Genomic DNA, 7,179 nt, shown 5'->3' with positions numbered 1-7,179 from the left:
TGCCACGGAACTAGGATTGTCAAATTGTTGGATTTGTGGGGGGCTGAAATCTGCTGAGAAGTGGCCTTGGAAAGGTGAGAGTTTAACCCCAGAAGAGCTGTTGAAATGGGATAACACCTGGGTCTCTAGGATGACACAGAGACCTGAGGGTTGGGTGCTGGATCAGAGAGTGATTGGAACGATTTGTATCAGCAGGGAAGGAAAAGAATATACCGAGGTGGTTGGGTATACCCTGTGTATATCCATGTTGGCGGTAAATTCAAGTAGTAGGAGCAAAATCTGGCAACCAGAGCCTCCTATGGGATATTGGAGTCAGAAAAGAGAAGCAAATTGTGAATGGAACAATAAGATTGGACTTTGTTGGGTCAAAGGCTCCGGAGTTAACCCTTACCAATCCTTGGAGGAATTAAGAGAATATTGGAAGGAACCAGGAAGAACAAATATCAGGTGGAAAGTCCCTGACGGAATTTACTGGATCTGTGGGAAGAAAGAGTATAGTGAATTACCCCCAAAGTGCAAAGGGTTGTGCACTTTAGGTATGATACAACCTGTGTTCTTCACTCTCCCCCGATCAAAAAGCGACCTGTTAGGGGCTCCCTTGTATGAGACTGAACAGGGAGAAGAGAAGTTTGAAAAAGAAATTCCCTGCCGTAGGAGGCAGTCAGACATGGGGAGAGGAAGAATGGCTGGCTGAGAGGATAATAGAATATTATGGGCCGGCCACATGGGCACAAGATGAGAGCTGGGGATATAGGACCCCAATTTACCTACTGAACAGACTAATTAGGCTACAGGCAGTGGTAGAAATAGTCTCAAACCACACCTCAGTAGCCCTTGAGTTGTTAAGCCAGCAGCATTCTCAAGTGCGGGCTTTCGTGTACCAAAACAGATTAGCATTAGACTATTTGTTGGCCAAAGAAGGGGGAGTGTGTGGAAAATTTAATGAGTCCGAGTGCTGCATTGAGATTGAGGATTATGGAGAAACCATCAGAGGTTTAGCAGCAGAGATCAAAAAGGTGGCTCATGTCCCAGTCTAAAAATGGAATTCCATCTTGCAGGCAACTTGGTGGGACCGACTATTCGATGGGGCCTGGTGGAAAAAGATAATATTCTTTGTGATGTGTTCAGTAACCGGAGTCAAATTCCTACCGTGCCTAATACCTTGCTTTATTAGGCTGATACACTCCATGGTACAGGGCATGCAAATAGCGGCTATGCCAATGGACCCAGAGCTGGCTTCCGAAAATAGCAAGATATCCAAAATCATCAACATGGGGGAAGGTGAACAGGAAAGTAAGGGCACTGAAGTCTTAGCGAAATTTGAAAAAAAAAATCAAAGGTGATGGAAACATTTACAAATTATACCAAGGGGACCCACAAGGAGAACAGGACACAGAAAGAGTCTGAAAAGTCCCCCCTCTTCTTGTAGGAAGCCCCAAGAGGTGAAGGGTAGATTTAGCTAAAATGTAGATAATAGATATAAGGGTTGTAGTGGGAAGCATTAATTAATGTGTTTATGTAGAAGGGGAGAGCTAAAATGTAGATAATAGATATAAGGGTTGTAGTGGAAAGCATTAATTAATGTGTTTATGTAGAAGGGGAGGGACTCTAATATATGTTATAAAGTAATTCATGCTTAAGGGAAGAATGTATAAAATAAAAATTGTAAAAAGACTCTAATATCCAATAAGCCTCTGACCATGAGCAACCTGGAGACAGATTACTACATTGGAATTACGAAACTCCTGCTGGCAGCAGGAGAACAATGCCTCGTTTACTAATAAAAGACATGGCTGGCACGGAGATGGGCTTCCTCAGGAGCCATCAGGGAATACCCAAGGGTGATCATCGCTTGGTAGATATCATCAATCAAGATAACCGAAGTCACCAAGGAACATACATCTGAATACACTACTTCCCTTGACATGATAAGCACCTGCCACTACTCAGGAAACAGCAATTGTCCAGCCCTGCACAGTGAAAGAAACCTTCATGCATATGCAGGGTTACAAAAGAAATTGGGGCATCTCTGCCTCAGGCATAAAAAACTGTATAAAACAGCCCTGCTGGAAACAGCATTCATGAACAGAGGGAGATCCGGTGCGATAGAGGCCGGATCTAGGTTCACCCAGCGCCAATCCCAGGCTCGACACTGTCTCTTTGACTGTGGTTTTTGAGGACTGTATTTTGGTCGCGAAAATAAAATCTTTCACATTTATTAATTTGGATTTCTGGCTGATCATTTATAACAGGTTGATGGACAGAACTTTGGGAGGGGTTAAAGTGTTAAAAAGGGAAAACCTCCATTATGAGGGGGCTGAGCACATGGCGGGAAAAATCCTTTGCTCCCGGTGCCGTAACCTTTTTCTCTATTCAGTCTTCTGTTGCATTTTTGATAAGGTTTAATAAACCTTCCTAAACTATGAAAAGTGAGTAGCTATTTCTCACAGTATGCATTCCCCCTGAAAACACATCCGGTGTGTTTTCCTCCCCATATAATTCAGTATTTAATAGTCTTATTAAATCCCAAAAGAGCCTCCACGGTTTTATAACTCTTATTGCATTTTCATCACCTTTGGATGCTGCTGGCAGGATAATTTTACACGTATGTTTCCAGATATTAAAGTCAAAAGCAGTGTCTTTAGTTAATTTAAATCCGTAGCATTCCGACCAGTTAATTAATGCCGATAATGCTTTTTCATCATAATCTATATCCCATGCCATAAAAGAAGCCTTCCATACCTTCAAAATGGGGGTTTCCTGCTTAAAGATGAGATTTTCCATGTCTCCCGTGGGGTTTTTCTTCTATTTTCAACTTCTCCAGTTTCCTTTCCACGTAGCCCTTTGGCTGTGATTTTCTGCAACCTGTTGCAAAGCTTAATTCCTGCAGTCTTTGCTGCAGCTTCTGGGCTCTTTCAAGCCTCTTCCTTTTCCAGATTTTCTGGTTTCTCTTCCACACAGCTCTTAAGCTGTGATTTTCTGCAATCTTTGTCACAAGAGTTAGCTCCTGCAGCCTTTGCTGCCTATTTCCGGGGTCTTTCTGGCCTCTTTATTTTTCAGCTTTTCACTCCGTCTCTCTCCGCAATTTCCTTGGGTCCTTGGACTGCTACTGCTTGTCCTCACATCAGGGGGTCACCACGTATTACATTAATAATTCCTGCGATGTTCATATGTCTGAGACATGACACACGACAAAATCCTGTTGGTCATTAGCAAACAGCACGATTTATTGTCCAGGGCTTTCTTTTATAGCCCATTCAAAACTCCCAGGTCGAGACAGGTCATTGGTCTATCCACGTGCCCCCAGACCCTGATTCAATAAGATGCCTGCATCCTAGGAGAGCTCCCATTGGCTGTGAGCTTCTGTCAGTCAGCCCAGAGGCTGGTTCATGGAGCTGAGCTGGGCTGCTTATTATAACTTGATTAATGCTAATGCAACAGTCAGCATAATTTTGTGTCTGCTATTACAGCCCTTGGAATACCTGTCTCCATAAAGACCGACAATGGGCCAGCCTATACATACAAATGGATGGCTGACTTTTTCATTTGTGGAGGATGTGTCATGTCACGGGTATTCCACATTCCCCTACAGGTCAAGCCATTGTGGAATGGGCTCATAGCACTCTCAAGTCCGTGATGGTAAAACAAAAAAGAGGGAGTGTGGGAATGGGATATACCTCCCACAAAAGACTGCAGAAAGCCCTATATGTTGTCAATTTTTTGAATTGCATTCAGAACAACCAAAATCCCATCCAACGATGTTTTGGTGAATCACAGGCTCACTTAGAAAAAGCTAAGGTACTTGTTAGGAATCTTGAAAGTGAAAAATGGGAAGGCCCCTTCCCACTGATAACCTTGGGGTGAGGATATGCTTGTGTTTTCACACATTCCAGACCAAGATGGTTACCTGCAAGAGTGGTCCGACCAGCCTTGGATACCCCAGCTTCATAATCATCTTGTGGGGAAGATAAAATCTTCTGAAGTCATGTTTCTAACTGATATTAATAAAGTTTTTAGGCAATTTTGTAGGTATTTTAGGGAAACCGTCTCAGTCAAGGCTTGAGGCTCTGGCCAAGCCCTAGCCCTGGCTGACTGGGGATTATACCATCAGACCCAGGTGTTTCTGCCCTAAAAGTGTAATCAAGTCACTTTGACTTGCTAATCTGATCTTATAAAAGCTGGACCCCTGTCCGGTCGGCTGTCTGTCTCTGCCCAGACATGCGTAGGATGGTTCTGGGGCAGCCCGCGCTTCAAAGGACGAGTCTGGACTCTTCAGTTTTTGGGTCTTCAGATTGTTTATTATTTCTTATCTACAGAATTTTCTTTCTGCCCAGCAGAGGTCTGACCTGCAAGGCAACCAAGGGCACTCTGACCACCCACGGGGCGGTCGTGTCTTTTTATACTAAAAACTACGTACATCATATTTACCTTTATTTCCCAATATCTTTCACCCATATTAGCAAGTGCACCTTCACCATGGACCAATCCCCAAGTGCCAACATCACCACAGAAAATGGATGACAAGAAGAAGAAAGAAGAAGGACAAGACACGCCCTGATCCCTCCATCTTGTCTCCATAACCCCCCTGTACCAAAACCCTAAAATCTATATTTCACCCTGTAAATACATCATTCCTGCACCATTGACTCCCAAGTGACTCTCATGTCCTCAAACAGGTGGCACATCCCTAGAGGGATCAAAGTCAAGCCACCAGACACTCCTGGCAACATTCCAGGATTTCCGAGCCCCCCCAACGGTTCTCTCGGTAACTCTGGACATCCGAAGTGATGTGCTGAGTTCCCACAGACCCCCTTTCAAGGTAAACTTGGAAGTTCTCCCTGGGAAAGGCTCTCTGAGTCTTCGCTGTGAAATGGGACTCTCCAGCAATTGCAGAGTCTGGGTGATGGTAAAGTTTTTAGACAATTTTAAGTTGTTTCTCAAGGTTCTATCTGTTTAATCGCTGTCTCCATTCATGGGAAGGAGATCTGTGTGGTTACCAGTTATTGGGTGTTTTCATTTATCCCCTTATTCATAGGAAAGATACTGCTTTTGTGAGGAATGGAGCTTGTTTGGTTTAGACAGTGGGCCAAACATATTCTAATGTTAGAAGTGTTTTGTTTTATGATTCCTGTTTGTATAAAACATAAAAGAGGGAGTTGTAGGAAGAGGTGGGATGGAATTGAGCTGAAGGCTGTGGGATGCATCTGCAGAAGCACATGGCGACACAGAGAGGCTTGTCTCCGTCTGACATTGAGGGGGAAGGAGGTGTCACGCGGCAGACCCCTACAGAGAGAAGCCTGCTGGAAGGTGACTGACAGGTGAACAGCACATGATCACCCCATAGAAGGACAATTAGAACATGTGTTGCTGACGTGGTAAAATGGGATAGGTCACATAGTGAGAATTACCATGTAAGGAAATACTGTGCACTGAAAAAGTGTATAAAACCAGCTTGTTTCTTTGAATAAATGATTCAGATTCCCTGCCAGTCTGAATCTGTGCCTCAGTCTCTCATACCTGCCCTGCCTGGCTGTGAGCCAACAGCATCCCTGCCAGCTGTGGCCATAACTACACCAAAGGGGAAAGTGCTTGACAGCCAACAGAAGGCTGTTATTTGGTTTCTGTTTTTTTCTGTTTGTTGTTGCTGTTGTTTGTTTGCCTTGTTATACATACACATTCTACTCAAGAACTGTTATTCCTTTTCCCATATATTTGACTGAAAGCCCGTAATTTAAAAGTTATAATAATTTGGAGGCAAGGGGGTTATATTTTCTATTCCAAGGGAGGTTCCAGCCTACCTTAGCAGACAGCTGTCTTTCAAACCAAAACAGGCTGGAACTGAGTTTTCTTTTTGGTTCCAGACCTGCCATGAAAACATAACCCTGGCCAGTCTAGGAGCTCACTTCTCACTCTGGACAGGAGGGATGGTGGTTGATTGTCACTTAGGATGACATTGGGCTTGGCAATTCCAATAGGACTGATAAGGCCACTTGTTTATTTACAACTAAAGCCACAAAAAGACTTAATATGAGACAACAATCCTGTATCTGTATATTCCCTGCTGCCTGCTGGGCTCTTCCAGGGCAGGTTAAGGGATGCAGCCCCCTTCTAGCCCCAGGAGCACATCCAGAGAAGAGATTTGAAGCAGACACATTGCGGGCTGCTTTGTAGAAAACCTGCAGCAGGCAGGGTGGGAACATCTTTGCCATAGAATAGTCTCCAGCCTTGTGGTTAAGGAGAAGCTTTGAAACCTCTCAAGGGAAGAAAATTGAAAATGGGTCTCCTGTGTCTTGGTAGTGTGCTGTGGCCACCATGCTGTTGGGTTAAGATCAGCACTGTCCCTTTTTACCATGAGGAGATGGTAGAAACCTTTACTGCCCTTGATGCCTTTTTCTTTGGTTCTAGAAATATGAGCCAGACACAGGGTGATAAAAAGGGGTTAGCTTTATATAAGGATCCTTAGGTGCACAATTCGTCAGGTGGAAAATGCTGAAGATGCATACCCCGCATGATACATGTACAATTTTTATAGATTTTGCAAATTAGCATCTGAAAAGAATCCCCAATTAGAAGCACACTCGGTGAAGTCATGCCCCCCAGCTCTAGCACCTTCTAAATCCTCCCCCCTCAGATGAGGACTAAACTCTGTTTATTAAAAAATATGTCTGAAGAGCTGCTCTCAACCTTGTTTTCTAATGAGAAATGAAATAGCATAGGGATCCTGGAATTAGTTTTGTCTTTCTGCCTAGGAAAATACTGAAACTAAGTTACAATAATAGGCTACAGAGAGAGAAATATATGTGTAAAGAATACAGAGAATATAGAAAGAAAAAAAAAGGCAAAACTCAAGACGGCACCACCCTTGTGATGAGCCCTTCACAGAAGGGTGCTACAGGCAGAAGCTTCAAGAACACAAAGTAGAGGAACAGTTCAGGTCTAAACAGCGTTGGATCTTTGCATTCAATGCCTGCTAAAAGACTGAGGTCTTCCTGGGCATGCACAGCACAGCCTGTGGAATTGAAATTCCAGTGGAATTAGGAGGTGGCTGCCTCCTACACAGTTTTCAGGAACATGATTTTGGACTTACATGCCTATATTTTCTGCTTAGGATACAAAAGTTCTTTTCTAGTCGGCTCATACAAGCTAAATATCCAAGGCAACTGGTGCACTAGGGGAATA

The sequence above is a fragment of the Molothrus aeneus genome, chromosome W (genome assembly GCF_037042795.1).
Source record: "Molothrus aeneus isolate 106 chromosome W, BPBGC_Maene_1.0, whole genome shotgun sequence".
Classification (NCBI taxonomy): domain Eukaryota; kingdom Metazoa; phylum Chordata; class Aves; order Passeriformes; family Icteridae; genus Molothrus; species Molothrus aeneus.
This window is presented reverse-complemented; position numbering follows the sequence as displayed.